General features: G+C 42.6%; 1 protein-coding gene and 1 pseudogene across 1 annotated transcript in view; both read left to right on the top strand.

The window, feature by feature from the left end:
• Positions 1-22,622, top strand: part of LOC111863107 (myosin-I heavy chain) — a 118,400-nt gene that overhangs the window by 17,821 nt on the left and 77,957 nt on the right. The gene's annotated exons all lie outside the window — the stretch shown is intronic.
• Positions 17,793-17,909, top strand: LOC111863109 (annotated as a pseudogene).

The raw sequence follows: 22,622 nt of genomic DNA on the forward strand, positions 1-22,622 counted from the left end.
TTAAAATTTTCGAGTTTCTTAAAAACGGATAACATCTTGAAAAAGTCAGTGAGCATCAAGTGTTGTCATGCGCAATTAACGCGGTTACTATGAAATAGCTTGTCTTGTTATCTTTCCTTAATAGATTTCCTTTTATGTGGAAAATTAAAGTAAGGAGATTGACCCCGAGGATCACGACCGCAGGCGTGCATGTCAGTGCAATTACAGTACAAGCTCCTCTGTCTGTCCGTCCATACAATGGAGCGTATGGTCTCAAGCATACATTCCTTCATGAGAGAATTCCTACAGTCAAACGCAGCGCAAGCTTCACTGCAGGTACCATGCAGTACCCTGTTCCTCATAGCTTAATGTCCACATTTTCGTCTTGAGGAGCCGGGATAACTCAGTCGGTATAGAGACGGGCTACGGGCTGGATGGCTGGGGTTCGGTTCCCAGCAAAAGTAAGATTTGTCTCTTCTCCACAGCGTCCAGACTGGCTCTGGGCCCTAACCAGCCTCCTATCCAATGGGTACAGGTGGAGGTAAAATGGCCGGGGCGTGAAGCTGACCACTCACTTTCATCCAGCGCCCAAGTCAAAAATGGTGGATGTAAACCTCCACTCCCGCATGTCTTCATGGCATAGTGCTTAATTACTTCAGCACAGGGACAACATAGTTTTATGTTTCTTTTAATTATTTATGGTAAAGCCCACCAAGTGGGTAATTTTTTTAAATTCTTTAAATTCGCTTAGTGGGGGGTGGAGTCCACCTGGGTCCACTCGGTACGGCGGCCACTGATTGGCCTATTGTAGCCTGCCCTGGGTGATTATGATGATGGAGAATTTGGTGGAATAAAGATTGGCAGGGGAAACCGAAGTACTCGGAGAAAACCCGCCCTATAGCCGCTTTGTCCACTACAAATCCCACTTGACCAGACCCGGGATCGAACCCGGGCCGCCGCGGTGGGAAGCCAGCGACTAACCGCTTGAGCTATGGCGCGGCCATGCTCCCAATGGGTACCAGGGCTTTTTTTTTTCTGAATTTAAAGCGGCAGGGGGGTGAAAATGATCACATCCATCCAATGCTGAGTTAAGAATATTGGAGCTACACCTCTACTCCCCATATGTGTTCATGGCATAGTGTTTAATTAAGCAGGCAGACAATTTTATTTTTACTTTTATGGATTACGTAAAAGACAAGAAATTACTTGAGTACCCGTGAGAATATTAGCTCCAGAAGAAGGTTGAGTTACTTGGTTTCAGAATTGTAATTTTACTGGGAAATTATTATAATCGCAAGGAACTGAATTACACGTGGATGTGCTATAGTAATGTTAATTCAACGTTACCAAGGTCACGGGTCGATGGATGCCGGGCGCTCTGCTTTCTCATTCTTCACATAGGCACGTGGGGCTATTGCTCCTCCATTCCGCGCCTTCGGCCCTTCCACAGGCACCTCAAGCAACGCCTCTTGCATTTAAAGCGCTCAATTCACTTCTAAAAACCTTAATCTAAATACTGTGACAAATAGGCCCATTGCTAAGTAACAGCTGTGTAACGACATAGACAATAAAACATCAGTTGGGAACAGTTCTGTTGACACGTTTTCCGGAAAAGAGAGAACAGGCAACAATAAAAGAGGTGTTCTCCATGCAGTCCGTGTCGGGGCCTTCACAAAACTCAAAAGATTTTATTGCGAAATTTGCTTCTCTAAAATCATAAAATTGTGTTTACTTTTTCAGATTCCTTTTTCAACGGCTCCTCCAGCCCTTTCAGGGCCCAGCCCTCTTATTCAGTTCCGTAATAATTTTGCACAGACGGTAGGTCTCCTCGGATGGGAGATCAGCCCATCGCAAGACCGCTCTCTAAATACAGGTCAACACAAACACAGAATAAACGCATGCACGCACCAAACATCCACGCCTTGCGTGGGATTCGAACCCACAATCCTAGCGTCTGAGCGAGCGAAGACAGTTCAAACCTTAGACTGCGAGGGCCATTGTGATCGGCTTACATTTTTGGTTACTATATGCTATAAGAACAAAAAGCTGTTGTCATAAAGTAAACGTGCCGTTACTGTTAAGGGCTCCTACATTTTGGTTGCCCCATGTCCCCAGAACTATACCTCCAGCCTTTATTTTCCTATCATTTTATATTACTTCAATTTTTAAAATTCGACTGGAAAAATAGAAAATATCCACCTCTGGTTAAAGTTCCAATATGCAAACCATTCGCTCGTCCACTATTATAATCCTTGAGGATCATTTTGAATTCACGATTTTTTCCTGCACGCGCTCTGTAACTTTATCCGGCATAAGTCAAGTTACTTTACCGACTGAAGCATTCTCCGTTTATTGATCGTATCTAATCGTCCCATTCTCACCTGCTTATAATGATACCTGCCAATCACAGTGTCCGCGCGGTCTAAGGCATGAACTGTCTTCGCTCGCTCGAAAGCTGGGATCGTGGGTTTGAATCCCACTCAAGGCATGGAAGTCTGTATTGTGTGCGTTTATTCTGTGTGTAGGCAGAGGTCTTGCGACGGGCTGATCACCCGTCCAAAGAGTCCTACCGATTGTGTATAAGACCAAGAAACTGAGAAAAGGCAAAGGCCCAACAAAAGACTATAGAGCCATAATAATACAAAAAAAAAATCGTGACCTGTAGTCCACAAGCAAACTATACCGACCATGCGACCGCCGCTTGTCGGTGAAGTTAGTGCCAACTTTAGTGGATAGAGGGTGTCGCGTGGTCAGCGCAAGGGATCCCCACTGTCGCTAATCTCAGTTTTCTAGGCCGGAAGAGCCATAATAATAATAATAATAATAATAATCCCTATCCATAACAGCGTAACATGCCCAATGGGTGTTGATTTTGTTGACTCACTGCGGTATTTGGACGGCGCGATGTACACACTTAGCCATAAACGTTATCCTATATAAGTGGATCTGAAACAGGGCCTGTCATACAGGACTCGAGGTGCTCGCTGCGTTAGAGATAAAGGTAAAAGCAAATCTGTCCCTGTGCTTAATTAGTTAAGCACTAGACCATGAAGACATATGGGGGAGTGGAGGTAAACTCCACCTTTCTTGACCTCGGTAGTATAAGGAGGCTAGTGGTCAGCTTCACGCCCCTGCTGTTTTCCGCCCAGATAAAGTGCCCCTGGTAACCACCTCAGAGCCGGTCTTGACGCTGTGGAGAATAGAAAAATCTTGCATGGAGAGCTGTATCTCCTGGAATTAAAGGTTGCGTAATCCGGTGAAATTCAACCGACATTTCGGAAAAAATATATCGCTTCATTTAGAGATGAAACGCGAGGCACAGAACACAACATAGCTCTGCTCCATGCTGATTTCTTGCTTGGCGTAGTCTAACCCTGAAGATGGAGCTGAAATATTCCTCTAAAACGTCGGTTGACGTCCATGGGACTACATTGTGCTATATCACAGAAGACAGAATACTTCATGGTCTCTCTTTGTAATCTTTGAGCACGCGGTGACGTAGTTGGTTGAGGCACTATGCTACAAGCCGGTAGGTCGCGGGATCGGGTCCCAAGGAGGTAATTTTTTTTAATTGACCTAATCTTTCCAGCCGCACTACGGCCCTGGGGTCGACTCAGCCTCTAACATAAATGAGTACCAGGAATCTTCCTGGGGTCTAGAAAATGTGGGACCCTCAACGTCTTACAACCATACTGACCTCCACTGCCTGTTACAGGGATAGTTTTTTCTCTTTATAATGTAAGGGGAGTTCACAGATTGGGGGTATTTCAGTAAAGGGACAGATAGCATTACATGTAATGAAAAGTACAGCTTTTTGGGTTGTAGCACCGTACAGTTCGCTAGATATTCACGGACGTTTTTAAAGAACTTATCGCCTCCATTTTTAGAGCATACTCTTCAACCCTGAAGATGGAAGCCCCTGGACTTCTGCCAAACTACACGACGTTACAAACCAGAAGACTCTACTCTTCACAATCACAGCTGTGAGAACCTCAGATTCGGGCATTCTTAAAACATTTTGCTGGAAACCTTGAAGGGAAAACCACTAGCAAACCTGGAAGAAAATGGAAGGATAATGATAAAATGAATTTAGAACAAATAGAATATGACTGGATTTATCCGGCTCAAGAAAGAGATCAGTGGTGGATTCTTGTGACCACAGTAATGAAACTTCGAGTTCCAAAAAGTGCAGAAAATGTTTTAACAGCTAAGCGACTATTGGTTTTTCACGGGAAACTGTGGTTTTAGCATGTATCTTTCTTCTTCTTATTCCTATTCCTCTAATGTCCGAAATATCTCAATTCTGCCTCTTATTCAAATATACATCAAACTTATTTTCTTTTTGCACGAGATTTCGCGTCAGTATAAGTTTTCATATCGAAGATCTGTTTGCAAATACGTTTTTGAAACATTGCGTTAGTACGTAACGAAAGGAATGTTCGTGTTAGATAAAATGTCAGGGGCCGCGCCATAGCTCCAGCGGTTATTCGCTGGCTTCCCACCGTGGCGGCCCGGGTTCGATCACGGGTCTGGTCAAATGGGATTTGTGGTGGACAAAGTGGCGCTGGGGCGGTGTTTCTCCGAGTACTTCGGTTTCCCCTGCCAATCTTCATTCCACCAGTTGCTCCACTATCACCCTCACCTATCATCTGGGGCTGGTACAATAGGCCAGAAGTGGCCACAGTACAAGGGACTTACCCACACCACTAGCATTAAAAGAAATAGATAGAATGTCAATAAATTTGTGAGCGCTTGTCAACTGAATCTTCTGTCAGAAATTTGTTTCGTGGAACTATGTTCGTGTCGTGTGTACATCGAAATGGGCTTCTTTACGTGACCCCGCGGCAAGCGGCTACCCGCTCATGCCCCTGCCCACAGCAGGGCAACTTCTACAGTACAAACAACCCATTCATTACACGCAGTGTCCACGTCTTCAGACCTGGTCGACACCACTACCGGGAAATCTCAGTCACTATAGTGACTTGGCTACGAGCTGGATGGCCAGGGTTCGATTCGCGGCGTAGGCTCATTCCATAGCGTCCAGACACGTACATGAATTATCAAATGGGTACCAGGGGTGCATCACCGGCGTATATTATTCCCAAGTTCCTTTTCAACTTCTCCTTCCTATGTGTTTCGCTCTCATAATACGGCCCTTCTTCATACAGTTCTTCGCTTTGAAAATTCGATTTGATGTTTCGACAATTGACCGCCTCTGTGGTTCAATAGTCAAGAGTTCCTGATACAGATCCAGAGATCCGGCTACGATTCCCAGCCCTACAAGATTTTCTGAGAAGTAGCGGTTCTGGAACGGAGTCCACTAAGCCTCGAGAGGATAACTGAGGAGCTATTTCAAGGAAATAGCGGCTCCGGTCTATAAAACTGAAATTAACGGCCGTGGGGATTCGTTGCGCTGACCACGCGTTACCCTCTATCTGCAAAAGTTGGCACCAACTTCGCCGACAAGCGGTGGTCGCTCGGTCGGTATAGTTCGCTTGCGGACTAAAACCACGGAGTATGTTCTTGTTTTGTTTCGACAATTATCATTCAGGGTTTGAATACTTCATTTGCTGGCACCTTTCGTTATCTGAAGAGTATTGTCTTCTGGATATTATGCCGTGTAGTCCGGTAGAAGTCCACCGACCTTTCGGAGAATACCTCTGCCTCCTTCTTCAAAATAGTCAGCCAAATCAACTGACCAACAAAAAAACGAAACGTCAGTGAAAATCTGCCGGATACCACGTCGTCATGTCCCAGAAGATAGATATCTTCATAGTTCCCGCTGAAAAAGCTCAAATCCCACAGTATTGTTGTCTGGTTTTCTGTTTACTGGATCATCGAAGTGACTCTGTATGGCCCCATGAAATTCCTCAGACATTGAACAGCTGCCAACATAATACTGGTATAACAAACTTACCATTGCCGAAAACTTTCAGGGAGTCAAATTTTATAAGCTCGAACAAGTAACGTGAAAACACCTCATAAGCTCGGTTCACAAGATGTTCCCGCTTCTTAAAGCAGAACAGAAGTCAGGGAAGTCAGTAAACTGTGCTAATACTCCAACCCGCGAAGTTCTGCGGTTTATACATTGTATTGTCATAAGGCAATAGGCGCAGTTTAATATTTCTCCAAGTCCTTTATTACAACTGTCGGCTTATTGTGAATTAGGCTTTCGACCTGTCGCAGCCGATGCTTTGTCCGTGTTTATATCAATTCTGTTGATGTGCTGGAGCATGCACAGCCGAGCCCCTTAAGTTATACTTCCGCGCGTCATCTTTGCGTCTTCGTGGCGAGATCGTTAAGCATATGGGAGACTTAACCTTCATGTGGAATACTGTGCTGTTTGGGAGCCAGGATAGCGCAGTCGGTATAGCGACTGGCTACGGGCTGAACAAACGAGGGGTTGGAGTTCGAGTTCCAGTAGGATCAAGAATTTTCTCTTTTCCACCTCGTCCAGACCGGCACTGAGGTCCACTCAGATTCATACCCAACGGGTGTCAGAGGCCCTTTCCCCGGGGGTAAAGCGGCCGGGGATTGAAGTTGACAACTCACCTCAAATTAGGGCCGAGGTCAAGAAAATGTGGATCTATACACCCACTCCCCCATACGTCTTCATAACGTAGTGTTTAATTAGCTAAACACAGGGACAATTTTACCGTTTATGGGTCTAACTTAAACTCTTTTGTCTCAGAGTGATTCTACGTACTTCGGATAATGCTTACTACCATCGAATTTAGAAACTATTGTCTTCCCGTTTGCTCTCTAAAAGTAAACATTAAAATATACGGAACTATATATTTTTCCTGTAGTTTTGTATGGTAGCGAAAACTTGGTCTCTGACATTAAGCGAGGAACATGCAAGACTGAAAGTATCTGAGAACAGGGTACTGAAGAAAATATTTGGACCGACGAGGGATAAAGTGATAGAAATTTGCATAAACGGGAGCTTCATAATTTGAATTCTTCGTCAAATAAAATTATGATGATCAATTCAAGAAAAATAAATTGGAAGGGCATCTAGCAAGCATGGGGAGAGAGGAATGCCCATAAGGTTTCGATGGGAACGCCAAAAAGATATAAACCATTAGGAACACCTAGAAGTGAGTATGAAAATGATGTCACGTGTATGAATGACTATAGACGGTGTTTGGTTTGGAGATTGGTTTATTGACCACTTTAATACACGACCCGTGATAACACTTTGCAGTTCATTATTACACACACACTAGTGTTCTCAGTCTGTTTCACTCCTCACCATTCGTTTCCTGGTAACGGCTTCTAACAGTGGTGATTCTCCAGCTTCTGTGCTCACGTCATTGCCGGTTGACTACCATCTCAATTGTCCTGCTTATAACATTTCGGCACGGACCGCGTAGAAAGCACCGTTCTTCACTCTTATAATTTAATTGTTGCTTGTTAAGAATCTGCTACCTAACTGCGAACGTCATTTCGTTGCCTGTTTCGCGGTCGCTACATAGTAACGGCTCTACACACTACATTATCAAAACTGATCTTAGACAAACAGAATGGGATGGTGTAAACGGGATTGATCTGGCTCAGATCAGGGACCAGTGACTGGCTGTTGTGAGCATGGCAATGAATCTTCGGGTTGCATAAAATATTGGGAAATTCTTAAGTAAATGAGCAACTGGTGGCCCCTAAAGAAGGGCCCAGCTCCAGGGAATTACTTAGCGGTTCTATGGCACTGTTGATAAGCCATAAGTACTTACCAGGAGCTGCTGTTACCCATCTTCTCCGATACCAGATCCATGAAGATCAGGGCAATGCCACTTACCGTGCTATCTCGTGCATGGCATGTTCTAATGTGCATTAAGTTGAGGGCTTGTTAAGACGGAGATACTGACAGTAGTAAAGTCGCCAGTATTTATAGCCGTTTGAAGCGACATTCCGCATTCTGACTAATGATCTTGCTGAAGACGTTTCCATCAGATAGAAGGTTTCACTAAGGATGCTGACTTCGCAGTCTCTTGGCAAAATAAAACGAGTACCTATGCAGCGTTCGTGGTATTGGTCTTTTTATATGCATCTCTTTAGTTAGGAAACGCCCCTCTTAAGCTCCGTAATACTATCAGTATGTACTCTTGTAACAGGCATCGTGTACACACAAGTTGCAGATAGGAGCTATGTGAGAAACAAGACCGGAAAGATACACTTCAATGGAGTAGATCCTACATGTATTTTGCTATGCAATCCATTCCACCCTCCGTACCTCACGGCCTTAGGATCCTATCATGCGTACCTCACGGCCTTACGATCCTATCATGCGTACCTCACGGGATTACGATCCTATCATGCGTACCTTACGCGCTTAGGAACATGTCATGCGTAGCTCACGCGCTTAGGATCCTATCATGCGTACCTCACGGCCTTAGGATCCTATCATGCGTACCTCACGGGATTACGATCCTATCATGCGTACCTTACGCGCTTAGGATCATGTCATGCGTACCTCACGCGCTTAGGATCCTATCATGCGTACCTAACGGGATTAGGATCCTATCATGCATACCTTACGCTCTTAGGATCATGTCATGCGTACCTCACGCGCTTAGAATCCTATCATGCGTACCCCACGGCCTTAGGATCCTATCATGCATACCTCACTGCCTTAGGATCCTATCATGCGTACCTTACGCACTTAGGACCATGTCATGCGTACCTCACGTGCTTAGGATCCTATCATGCGTACCTCACGGGATTAGGATCCTATCATGCGTACCTCACGGCCTTAGGATCCTATCATTCATACCTCACAGGCTTAGGATCATGTCATGCGTACCTCAAGGGCTTAGGATCATGTCATGCGTACCTCGCGCGCTTAGGATCCTTTCATGTGTACCCCACGGGCTTAGGATCCTATTATGCATTACACCAAGAACGCAGTTCTACTCGATATAAGTCATGGGCTTAGGGTTCCGTTCCATTCCATTCGAAATACATCCACGTATACATTTGAACACTGTCTGTCTGTCTGTCTGTGTGTCTGTCCTGTCTGTGTACCCTCCCCTAATATTTTTTTTAGATTCTTATGAGACCACCTTACTTCGTGCTGTCTGTCTCTCTCTCCGTGTATTCCCACTATTTATTTCATTTTCTTTTCGGCCCGAGTGGTATCAAAGAAAAGTAGGCGATTAGTTCTTCCCAGAGTTTCTTGTTGTTGGTCCTTTTCATTCATTTTAATTGTGGCTAGTGTCAGTTGTAGTCCTAATGTAAAGTCAGAGGAGGGAAAAGTATCGCATAGCCAGAACACACAAACTGTCTGCAATGTTTGCCTTACGAAATATACAGTTCAGAATAAATGGCAAAGTTGTCGCACCACGCCATGAAGGCCTCGGTTCAAGATGGAAGTGATTGGCGAAACCCCGGCCGCTTTACTCCAGGGCAACAGCTCCGGTACCTGTCGTATAGGAGGCTGGGTGGGGCCCAGGGTCGGTCTGGACGCCACTGCCACTGCCAGCAATCGAACCCCGACCGTCGCTATACCGACTCAGCTATCTGTGCTCCTAATCCGAGTAGGCTGTGTTTCAGATTCATTTGAAATATTTTCGAAATTCTTGAAGTGATTTTGAACGTCAAAGCTAATCTCACTTTTATGATTGATCGAGAAGTGAGAGAAGCGCATGCGCTGACACACTGCTGTAGAGAATTTATCCTCCTGCGCACGAGTCCTCGTGCCTCACGCTCCATTCTTCAAATTCAACATTTTCTTTTTACTTTATTTATTTATTGTGGTGGCATGCTGGGCCCCAAGGCAGTTAGTAGATTCTCGGGCAATTACGCTCCTCTCCCCCCAGGGTCTGCAGGAGTGTGTGTTCCCATAAATTGCTCATAATTACGACATCACAGCACTAATTTCTGTACTTAACTAGTTTTGTATTCAACCAACCAATTCCCTCGGTTCCTCACTATCGATACAGGATGTCTCGAAATTTAGTTATGTTCTAATTTCATTCATTTGTATACGGAACCGTTAAAATTGAGTTTAAGCATACTAGGGTTACATTTCGCTTCCAAACAAATGATTTTAGCGCCTTCACATGTAATTCAACGAGACATGTATACTGTCAAGTTTAACAATTCATTTAGTGATACGCCCTCCATGTTTCGACAGTCACCATCAGAGATTTTATATAATTTTATAATATTACGTCACTTTTTTTTATGTTTTAAATAATAAGATTAACCTTCACACTAACTTTACAAGGCCGCGCCATAGCTCAAGCGGTTAGTCGTTGGCTTCCCATCGCGGCGGCCCAGGTTCAAACCCGGGTCTGGTCAAGTGGGATTTGTGGTGGACAAAGTGGCGCTGGGGTAGGTTTTCTCCGAGTACTTCAGTTTCCCTTGCCAATCTTCATTCCACCAAAAATTCTCCATCAACATAATCACCCGGGGCAGGTACTATAGGCCGATCAGTGGCCGCTGTGTCGAGTGGATCCAACTGAACTCCATCCCCACTAAGCGAATTAACTTACTTTACAAAACCTTTATTTATTATTTATTATTACCTGCTGCATGATTCGAAAGCAAACGTTACCAGCAGGTGGTAAATTAGTTAACTATATACAGATTATAAATATTAATATATTAATATAAGTACATATATAAAGATAAAAATAAAGTTGTTCCTGTACTTAACTAATTAAGCACTACGCTGTGAAGGCGTATAGGGGAGTGGATGTATAGATCCACATTTTCTTGACTTCGGCACTAGCTGGAGGTGACTGGTCAGCTTCACGCCCCGGCCGGTTTATTCCCGGAGAAAAATCCTATTACCCATTGGATAGGAAGTTGGGTGGACCCCAGAGTCGGTCTGGACGACGTGGAGAAGTGAAAATTCTTGAACGTATCAAGACTCGAACTACGACTCCTCGGTCGTCCAGCCCGTAGCCAGTCGTCATACCGGCTATGCTATCCCGGCTCCATATAAAAACGTCGATAAATTAATAATGAATTAGACTGGATCCGACTCAATTCTACAAAAACATTAATATAAATATGACAATTTTTTTTAATATAAAGTATTTTCCAATGTTCGTGATTTTACAAAATGTTCGTGGAATTATATGTCTTATTTAGTTTGAATTTACACATAATTTGGCACTTTACACTCGTCGACTCGCCAGATCCTTGATTCGATACCAAGAAAAAGGCACAATATTTTAACACTGCTTGATGTTCCACTTAAACTAAGAATAATTGTCGTTTCCATAATAAGAGCGGTTTCCAAGTATTCCGTAATAAACTTCTTGAGGTTGAGAACAGAAATGAGGGGAAACATGGCTGAAATTGTAATTTTATTTGCGTTCAGTTTGTAAGGAAAAATGTGGAGTGCTGAATTTCAGAGTTCTGTTTTATTACTTTTGACATTAACCTATTACAATATGACGCACAGGAACATTAAATTCAACACTTGCTCTATAGTTAGACTCATGTATTACAATAAAGCAATATCAGTTCTTGTGTTATATAGCTGTTGACGTATTGATTTTTATGGTAAGCTGATTTTATATAAAATTCTCTTATTCAATACATATATCAAAATATCGGAATGAAAGCCGAATTTAAGAAGAAAACAAAATATTTTTGGGAACATAGCCAAAGACTAACGTCAGTATCACTGAATTGTGTAACTTTGTGTACAGTTAGTTACTTGTGCGGAAATGTGGCATGCATGGACAGGGGAAGAAATCTGGTTGGAAAAACCGACAGGAAAAAAAAAACACTAGGAAGACCTAGAAATATATGGGAGGAAGTGGCGAATTTAAAGCAATAGGATGGGGGGGGGGAAATTTGGACTTCATCCCTTTTTTTTTATCAGGGTAGGGACCCGTGGCTATCTCTTGTAGACACTTAATGAACTGTTTGGTTCCTTAAAACGAGAGGAATTTTTGACCAGCTAAGCAACTATTAGAATTACTGGTGTTTTAGACTTTTTCCATCGTCCGGAATTTTAGGTAATAGAGGACATGACGTTTCGGAAACTGTGTCTCTTTCCGTCTTCAAGTAAGAAAGGAAGACACTCAGTTGGGCCCCTTAGAAAAATTGAGATTAACTCTTTCTAAGGGGCCCAACTGAGTAGGTGTCTTCCCTTCTCACCTGAAGAGGGAAACAGATCAAGTTTCCGAAACGTCTTGTCCTCTATTACCTAAAATTCCGGACGATGGAAAAAGTCCAAAACCCCAGTAATTCTGTGTGTCATCCACCATCGTCAGAACCCTTTAGAATCTACTTAAGCAACTATTAGCTTCTCAAGGACTCTTCTCCATGGAGTTAGTTCAATAGCAGCCTCATTATAAGAAATAGACTAGGCTTCATAAAGAGTTCTGTTTTCTTGGATATAACACCATGTAGCCCGGCAACATCCAATCAAAATTTCGGAGGAACATTTCGCCGACATCTTCAGGATACCAACATGAAGTAGGCAGCAACCAGATCTAGTTTCTTGCTTGTCTTACTCTTCAACTCTGAAGATTTAGGCGACATGTCGCCTCCGAAACGTCGGTTGACGGACTACACGGCGTTAGATCCCAGAAGATAGAACCGTTCATAGCGACCGCTGTGAGGGCCTACATAGGTTTCGCGTCTTCTTCTGGATTTAGGTCTACTTGTCAAAGCTGTAGTACATCATGGCCATGTATGTGAAACATTAATGCCTGAATATCTGTAACATCCTGTGTCGTGTAATTTTTGATCTATGTTATAGCCATGTTGGTAAAATTAACATTATTTGCGACGCACCAAGTCGGCGTCTTTTTTGTTTTTTAGAAAACTTTCTTTTTGTTTCTTTTGTACCATAAGCTTGTTAACCTTGGATCTTGAATTCGTAAATGACTTGGATATACCAAATAAACAATAGCGACAAGAGAACTCACACAATAACAGACCCTCTTAAAATTAACCCGAGCAGAAGCCGCAACTGGGGCGCTAAGTGCCATTGGGTACATTTTTTGCCCTCCCTCCCAATCCACCTCGTTGCAATGTAGTGAATATTTTATTACAGATCATTCTTTTTAGCCTACTTCTCTTATTTAAAAATAATAAAACTAAGTTTATGACATCGTCTTTCTGTCTGCGTATCTTTGTATCCCTCTTCAACTTACGAATAGCTGAACCAGTCTTTATGAAAGTTGGTATATATATCATGGTACTTGAGCCCGTCTCAACGGCGTACTTCATAAATCCCTCCCATCTCTCTGTATGTCTGTATGTGTATCCCATTGTCGTTGCTAGGCAACGGCTCGGTAAACACATTCCCGCAGTAATTGTTGGAATTGATGGAGGTGTTGTTTTATGTTCGGTCCGTGTCGTATCAAAGGAAAATAGGCGATTACTTCTTACGATTTTCGTTTTTTTTGCCATTGTTTCCAGATTATATTATTAATACAGGCAAAAATCAACGTAATAATTTACAAGCTACTTCCTAAGACGCAAATATGCTGGATACAGCGCACAACGTAACGTACAAAGAGCGCACGGAACTACTAGGTTGGGCCCAGCATAACAATACAGTATATAAATTATCATATTCCAGCTTAACTATATTTTAACGAAAACAAATGTTTCCCTTCTCTCTTTCATGATTCCTAGCTCTGTCGTGCCGATCACAGTGTCCGCGCGGTCTAAGACATGAACAGTCTTCGCCCACTCGAACACTGGAATCGCGGGTTCGAATCCCACTCAAAGGCATGGATTTTTGCGTGTGCGTTTATTCTGTGTTTATATTGTCCAACTTCGCCGACAAGCGGTGGTCGCTCGGTCGATACAGTTCGCTTGCGGACTACAGGCCACGGTGTTTGTTTTTTTGTGTTGTCCTATGTGTAGGTAGCACCCTTGCGACTGGCCGATCCCCCGCCCAAGGAGTCCTACCGACTGTATACAGATTAAGAAACTGGGAAAGCAGCCAAGGTCCACAAGGGCTGCAGAGCCATAGATAGATAGATAGATAGACAGACAGACAGACAGACAGACAGACAGACAGACAGACAGATAGATAGATAGATAGATAGATAGATAGATAGATAGATAGATAGATAGATAGATAGATAGATAGATAGCCCTGTCGTAAACATGTCTCAGTACATGAGTATGGTCAGGATTTTTCCAAAAGTGGAGGGGATTCCAGCCAGAAAATTTGATTTCAAGCTCACGTTTTTTTATTTAAGAATATTTTGTAAGTGTTCTCACTCAGTTACGGGCCTCTATATCGAAATGTAAATAAAATCACATTTAAGAATAATTTTAATTCTTTATATTAATATTTTGATATTCCTTTATTTTTTTAAATTTTGATTTTCTGAAATCCGCGGGGAGGCAGGTGCCTGGCGTGCCCCCACCTACCATCACCCATGCATGGAGGCAACTCATTCCTCTCTCAGTTTACACTGGATTTTCTTATACATATATGACAAGGTATTATTAATAATATGGTGCAGTTTCCGTCACGTAGTAATACGTGTAATATTGTGTGTATCTAGCAAGACAGACTTTTGTGTAAGAGAAAACATTTCATCCGATTCTAATTCTTGAATATAACGCATTAAATATATATTAGATTATTACCATTATTAATTTCAACATTTATCATTATTATAATCCTCAGCATAATCAGTTTACTCTTTACGTGTAATTTAAACTTTTTTTCTTACGAAATTAAGCGCTGATTTGAATTTCAAAACGCTAATTTCACAAGTACAGGAAATTGTATGAAATTATGTGAGGCTCCGAGGGTAAAATGAAAAATTTCTCCCCCTTCCAAACTCACAATATTTACCTCCATATTTAAGGGTAAAAAAGGCTTATCTACAAGTATAATTATGATCATGATAATCTTGGCCCAGAGCGAGACTTCTGTGCCATTTTGGCGTCAGACCTCCCAAGAGTGTTTTCCTTTTACTTTGAAATGACATGCGTCAGTTGACACAGGCTCCGAGTGTGTAACAGAAATGTTTGCTGGCGTCCAGGAAACATCAGTATGCAAAATTCCTGAAACTACTCGACATGCGAAACCGTGCTTCTGGCGATACACAAGTTCCGGTATGTCTTCTGACTGCTGGTAATTATTGTGGCTGCAATGAAAAGAAAATAAAAAACGATAGCTCAGTATAAAGAAGAACTACGGGCTAACAGCCCGGGTTCGATTCCCGGCAGAGGAGAGTTTTTTCTCTACTCCATAGAGTCCAGACCGATTTTGGGACCCACCCAGTCTCCTATCGGATGGGTGTTGGAGCCTGTTTCCCAGGAGGTAAAGTGGCCGGGGTGTAAAGCTGACTGCTCTCCTCCATCTAACGTTGAGGTCAAGAATAGTAGTATTATACTTTCTTTCCTCTATACGTCTTCATGACGTGGTGCTTAATTAACTAATTAATTAATTACTCACACGAATATCACGTTTTCGTTCTGATTTCTCTGTGGGCGCTAGAGTCCATGATGAAACTTGGCCTCTGTTTTGCAATGTTTTAATCATACAGACCGTCGATAGGATTCCTTGGGCGAGGGATCAGCCCGTCGCAAGGTCCCTACCTACACAGGGCAACAAAAACAGAGAATAAACACAGATATCCATACCTCAAGTAGGATTCGAACCCACGGTCATAGTGTCAAGGCTGTATTAAAGGGTTTATGAATAACAATTCTTTATTTGAATAAGCGACTGAATGCTTCAGCACAAGATTATTCAGCCTCGTCATGCCATCTCACCGGTCTATGCTAAATTACAGCTATCTCAATGCGTGCCCCTCGTTAGAAGGGACCCGGATATCACCGATTTAGGATGTAATGAACAAAATCTGGCTGTGTACAGTTGTGAACTTTTAGAGATGGTGTGTCACTAAGAAAATTCTGAAAATAACAATGAACCCCAATGTAAAAACCTTTATGTAATCACATTGTGTGTCTATATGTTTATTTCGTGTATTGGCCCTATATCCTATGGCGTCCTATGGGGAATACCACTTCACTAGAATATAGAGGCCACTGGAGATAAGAGGTAACTTGTTCTCCTTGTTAGTCTAAATAACGAGTTTTGACTCTACTACCATTTTACAGAATACACTTCTTCGATCTTAATAATTTATTAATTTTCACTCTTCTAATGTGTCCATTCATTCATTATTGGAGGGGGTGGGTTTCCCCATGCACCGCGACCAGCTGTTGATCTATTGTACGTCCCCCTTTGATATTCTACCAGTCGCCATACCCTTCCGGTACTGGTGCTCGCTATCAGCCCCGTTCAGCCAGCGAGTTCGGCCTCTCTATTGGCAGTGGTACCTGATACTTCCCCATCTACCGGAGGCATTGGAAACTACTTGGGCGGGAAACTTTTTACCTAATTTTGCTCAGAGGTCTCCTAGAGACATGAGGATCTTTTTCGTGCCGTAAATCTACGACACGGGACCCACGGCTTAAAGTCCCTCCCGGAGGATTTGTTCCCTGAATTTTTCCGCCCTTAAAAATTCCACGACCTCCGCCGGGTTTGAACCCGCGTATCTTGAGTCATGAGGTGGGAACGTTACCCCGCTTTCTAAGGTGTTACTCTTTCCTAAAACGTTATTAACTATGCTGTAAGTCAGAAGGTCGCGGGTTCCATTCCCGATAAGCACACTGGATTTTTCAATTGACCTACTCCTCCCAGCGGCCTATGGCCCTGAAGTCGACTCAGCCTCTAACAGAAATGAGTGCCATGATTCTTCCTGGGAAGTAAAGGGCGGCCGGCGCCTACGGCTGACAACGTCACTGCCATCAATGGGCCCACTGCCTAGAGAAAATGTGGAAGCCTCGACGTCTCAGAACCCTATGGACCTTCACTGCCTATTACAAGAGTAGCTTTACCTTTTTTAACTTTTAAAACATTATTAAACCCGTTAAATACTTTAGAAATGTTTACTAAGGAAACTTACATGCAGGAGACAAGTATGGCGACCTAAGTGCAAATGGGAGGATACTCTTAAAATGTAACTTAAAAGTAATGATGTAACAATACGTGGACTGGATTAATCTAGCTCGGAACAGAAAATGGTAACGAGCTCTTCTGGCTGTGAGCCCTCCTGTTCTATAAAACGCTGGAAATATCATAAGTAGCTGAGCAACTATTAGTTTCTCTAGAAGGAATCGAAAAGGCCCTGGTTTGATTCCTGTGGATCTTGCGGAGAAATATGTGGCGTTTATATTGAAGTGTTTCCTCAGACTGGATCTATGCATCCACTCCCCCACACGCCTTCATGGCCTAGTGTTCAATTAGTTAAGCACAAGGACAACTTTACTTTACCCTTTTTTGTGTTTAGTGGGGGGTGGAGTTCAGCTGGGTCCACTGATTACCTTGCCTTACTTTCATCTCCCCTGGCAATTCTCTTTCCACCAAAAGTTCCACATTCATTAATCCCGCCATCGATGCTATGTACTCTCGACACTGAGAGCGTCGTTAAATAACCAACTTAAGAAAACCGACGGCCTCAGCCCCCGAAAAATGGGTAAAGGTAAAAGGTAACGATATCCCTGTAATAGGCCGTTGAGGCCCTTAAGGTTGTGAGACGTCGAGGCTCCCACATTTTCTCTAGACAATCGGCTCACAGATGGCGGTGAGGTTGTCAGCCCTACTCGCCGGCTGGTCGGCCGGCCACCCTTTACCCACAGAATTTCTAGTACTCATTTTTGTCAGGAACTGAGTCGACTCCAGGGCCATAGTGCGACTGGAAGGATCAGGTAAATTGAAAACATCCAATGACCTCATCGAGAATCGAACTCGCCTTAACCAACTATGCCACTACACATACACAATTGTACAAGGCAGGATAAGAGATAACGGCAATACCATGTTGAAAACACCGGTTCTTTCCATCACCGAAGTTAAGCAACATTGGACGTGGTTAGTACTTGGATGGGTGACAGCTTGGGAACACCATGTGCTGTTGGCACTTCACGTTGCGACACTCTCTATCCGCTAAAGTTGGTACTAACTTCGTCGACAATCGGCGGTCGCTCGGTCGGTATAGTTCGCTTGCAGACTACAGGCTACGGAGTTTAAGGCAGGCTCTGATGTCTTGTGCGTATCAGGTTATATTTTAAGTGTCTTTTCACCTGGAAAATGTCTAGAAACTCGGAATTATTTAACTGAACCGTATGCAGGCCCTATACTGCTGTGACAGGAAGAATTTAGTGGACACCTGTAGGCATTGGCCCATCAAGTCAATTTTATTCGCTGCGTTTTTTTTTCTGGTAGCTCTAACTGCCATTTCCACAACTCTACTTGGAAATCACGTAGAGAAGTGTTTGGGCCGTGTGATTATGGTGGACCGTGGCTATCATTATCCGCGAGATGCGCAGTTTCAGTAATTAGTGGCCAGACTTCGCCGCCATAAACATGGAAACAAAAATATTATGGTGACGTAATGTATTCTGAAAGCTTATTCATTGCTTAGTACAGAATAGAGTTAAATGAAATTAAAAATAAATAACGATTTTCATATGTTATAAATATTACCCTTTTATTGTAATTTAAAATTTACGAATAAACAAATTATGGTTAGGCTGGGGTGGGTGGGATTCCTAACAAAAATTTAAATTATTATTCCAGCATCTGGTCCACTGAACCCCGAAGAAAATTTATAGCTTTCATTATATTTTTTAAAGCTGTATTTTGAGCATTCTGAATGACTTATGGGCATAATAAGATACGTGATAAATACAGGGTATTTTTTTAAATACAAACCAATGAGAAGAAAGTTGATAATGTTAAGTATTAAAGGGCCAGAGTCATTTTAGCGAAACATTAATAATACTGGGTTCTCGTCTAAAAGAAATCGCTCTGTAAGGACTTGTGGCATTTCTCATCAGTAGTCCTTCAGGCGGCTTGAGGATACAAACTCTTAACCTCGTGATTAAAGAAAAAACAACATAAGAGATATTTATAATTTTAGACAGACTACCGCATTTGCCGTCAAGTTAGTTTAGTGTGGATACAAATCTCTTTCAACAGAGCTAATCATATCTGACTAAATAATGGTATAATTTTTACTCTATACCCCGTGACTTTAGTCCGTAAGGGAACTATACCGACCCAGAGACAACCGCTTCTCGGCGAAGTTAGTGCCAACTTTTGCGGATAGAGGGTGTCACGTGGTCAGCGCAACGGATTTCCGCAGCCGTTAATTTCGGTTTTCTAGACCGGAGCCGCTATTTCCTCGAAACAGCTCCTCAATTATCCTCACGAGGCTGAGTGGACCCCGTTCCAGACCCACTACTTCTCAGTAGAACTTGTAGCCCCAGGAATCGAACCCGGGGCCTCAGGATCTGTATCCAGGAACTCTGACCCCTAGATCACAGAGGCGGTCTAATTTTTACTCTATATTCTCCTAAATTATATTGCAGTCATTTCTTGACTCACGCGGTAGATGCCATCGTGGGAAAAAAATCGCATAAAATAAAAACGCGTAAATATAAATTTCCATAAGACATGAAGCAAACTGGGTAGCTGTGTGCACAGGCCAAACCAACCCAGGTGGTGTAGGCATTGTGACATAACGGCTGAAAATCGAAACAGTTTAACCTATAGATTCCACCACTGCTAGGCAATGGCCGGTAAACTCCTTTCCTCGGCAACCAAAAAACCCTCCGGCGTCAATACCAGGCCATCGCTAGGAAAAATCCCAACACGCCACTCAAAAATAGAGGAATTTTGGAAGCGGTATTTTTTTGTGCTTTCCACACGCCGGTCCGCGATTTGCACACAGCTTTTAACCTTCCGCATGTATACGATTATGTAACAAAATTGTGCAGGCAACAAGCAAAAGTCATACAGAATCATGAGAACGAATATGTTCGCAACACAGAACAAAGCGAAGCCAGACAGAAAAAAAAATATAAAAGGTGTAAACTTGGCGGTGGTCAATCTTACGACCGTTCGACTGACTGAACTGCCGTTGTAGCATAAGATAACTAAGGTAGGCATGATCTGCTTTGCAAAGATTGTACTGAAAAGGGGTTTGTATATACTGCAAAAGGAAGAATTTTCAGTAACATGCCATATGCGCGATACGTACATTCGACAAAGGCGAAGCCTATTCATAAGAGACAAACCCATCCTCTCGTCAGAGAGCATGTTACGTAAGGACTATGACCGCAAGGGTCATTTGCAAAAAGAAATGTGGTCTAGAGCCGCAAGGGGCTTGGCGCCAAGACGAACTGCTTGGCGGTAAACCGCCAGTCGTAAAGTAACGCTGACTCTGACCCTTCCTGGATTAGATCATTGGTTAAAACTCACGCAGAGACTGCGAAATTTGCGGCGAGAAATCCGGGGTGCAGCATGTAAAACGGCAATCAGTTGTCAAACAAAAACATCAGGCGAATGACCTGCAGAAAGGCAATTAAACGGTGGAAAATAGGGAACTGTGAGGTCACACCTCAGGCTATATTGCCTATTGTGAAGTCTCTTGCAATGGGGGATGGGCCAAAGGCACCAACAGCTGTTCGCGGTCCTGTAGGGCCTCTAGAGAAACCCACCACGATTGCGAATTGGTCAGAAAATCAATTCACACCTCATGACTTGTGTGACGAAATCCATAGAAGACGGGAGGAGGTTAAGGTAGGACGCACACCGGCATGCGTCAAGACATGTAACAGTCAAGACACGATGTCTGCGACATGACGCAAAGAAAGGAGCACAGTTGAAACGAATGAGATTATGAAAATCGCCGCACACCGGTCTGAGTCATGATGCCGACGTCAGCTTCATGCTGACGAATCACGAATGAAGCAAGACTGCGTCTTTTGTCTCATGTCTTGATGCTTTTCTTGACGCAGTTGGTGTGCGGCCGCCCTAAGAGTCCAAGCACTGCTTAAAGCTGCAGCTCTTTGGAAAAAGTAAGACCGTGTGATCAGAAATTAATAAAATCATTGTTACTGTGAAAGGCATGTGAAATTCATGGAAATCCAAGCGAATGTCTCAGGTACCTTTCTAGAAGGCCACTTGTACATTTGACATTTATTTAATCATTACCTTCCGTTGTCGCATTGTCCACTCTTGGAAGGACGCAAAAACCATAACATTACCGAAACGTGGTAAGGACCCAAAATTTCCTTTAAAAATTTTCCGTTAAGGTTCTCCTCTGTTACAAGCAAACTTATCGAAAACTGCATTCTAAAAATGGTCCAAATTCACACTGAGATGAGAGACCTGGTTTCCGTGCACGGCATAGCATGACACTGCAATATATGAGGCCTAAGGATTATGTGACCTTAAATTTCAACCATAACATGTCTGCGGCCGTAGTACTCTTGGATATTGAAAAAGCTTTTGATACAACATGCCACCCTGGCTTATTGTACAAGTTACATAAAATAAATTTTCGATGAATTTAATCAAGCTTATTGGCTCCTATACAACCTCTTTATTATATCCGTCACAACACAACTAATATCAAGATCAGACCATTTTCGGCCCTGCTACATGTTTCGGCTATTGATGGCACTCATCAGGCAAACACATGATTTACACACATATACACACCACTGAACCGCAGCACCACAAAAATTGGATACAATACTATTAAAATATATAAAAACACTTGACATAAAAAATACAATAAATCAAGTTATATAAAACAGAAGTATGATATAAAATAAGAATAAAATTCTTTTGGTGGTTTTTACATCAACGTATCAGTCGTTGGTTTGTGATTTGCTTTTTGTTTCGTTCCCACGGACAAGTTGGAATATTCATACTTATGCGTATATAAAATTGTGTATGAGGCTCGTAATGTAGATGCAGTAAAGTAAGTTATAATATTGTCAGTGCCTCATCTGACAAAGCATTGTCCGTACTGTAGGGAATGTAAACAACGACTGATTTGGTGATGTAAGATTAAGGTCAATGTAAGGGGGGGAAGGAGGAGGTAGGGATAAGGTGTATACGGAAGTGGTAGTAGGAGGGAGGGGGTATAATTGTATATTATGTTTTGTATGTATCAATTATTACATCATATAAAGGGTTAAACATTTCAGTAAAATTATCATTTAGTTGTAAATTTAGTTTGCTGACTTCATTGATGTGTCCGTGGGAACGAAACAAAAAGCAAATCACAAACCAACGACTGACACGTTGATGTAAAAACACCAAAAGAATTGTATTCTTATTTTATATCATACTTCTGTTTTATATAACTTGATTTATTGTATTTTTTACGTCAAGTGTTTTTATATATTTTAATAATATTGTATCCAGTCTTGTTGGTGCTGCGGTTCAGTGGTGTGTATATATGTGTGTAAATCATGTGTTTGCCTGATGATGGCTATCAATAGTCGAAACATGTAGCAGGGCCGAAAATGGCCTGATCTTGATATTAGTTGTGTTGTGACGGATATAATAAAGAGGTTGTATATTGTAACACAACAGGATGCATGAAATGAAAATTATTGGCTCCTTTTATCCTAGCCAAAATTCATGGTTTCTGTTCAAGGCTAAACGTCCACGCGTAAAGAAATAGAAGCAGGGTTTGCTGAAGGTTTTATCCTGCTCCCAACATTGTACAGCTTATAAACGATACCCCCCGCAAACGAAATGTGTATCTGGCCCTATTTGCCCCTGACACTTGTAAGTATGCCACGGATCGCAAAAGCTATATTTTGAGAAA

The sequence above is a fragment of the Cryptotermes secundus genome, unplaced genomic scaffold (genome assembly GCF_002891405.2).
Source record: "Cryptotermes secundus unplaced genomic scaffold, Csec_1.0 scaffold2043, whole genome shotgun sequence".
Classification (NCBI taxonomy): Eukaryota; Metazoa; Arthropoda; class Insecta; order Blattodea; family Kalotermitidae; genus Cryptotermes; species Cryptotermes secundus.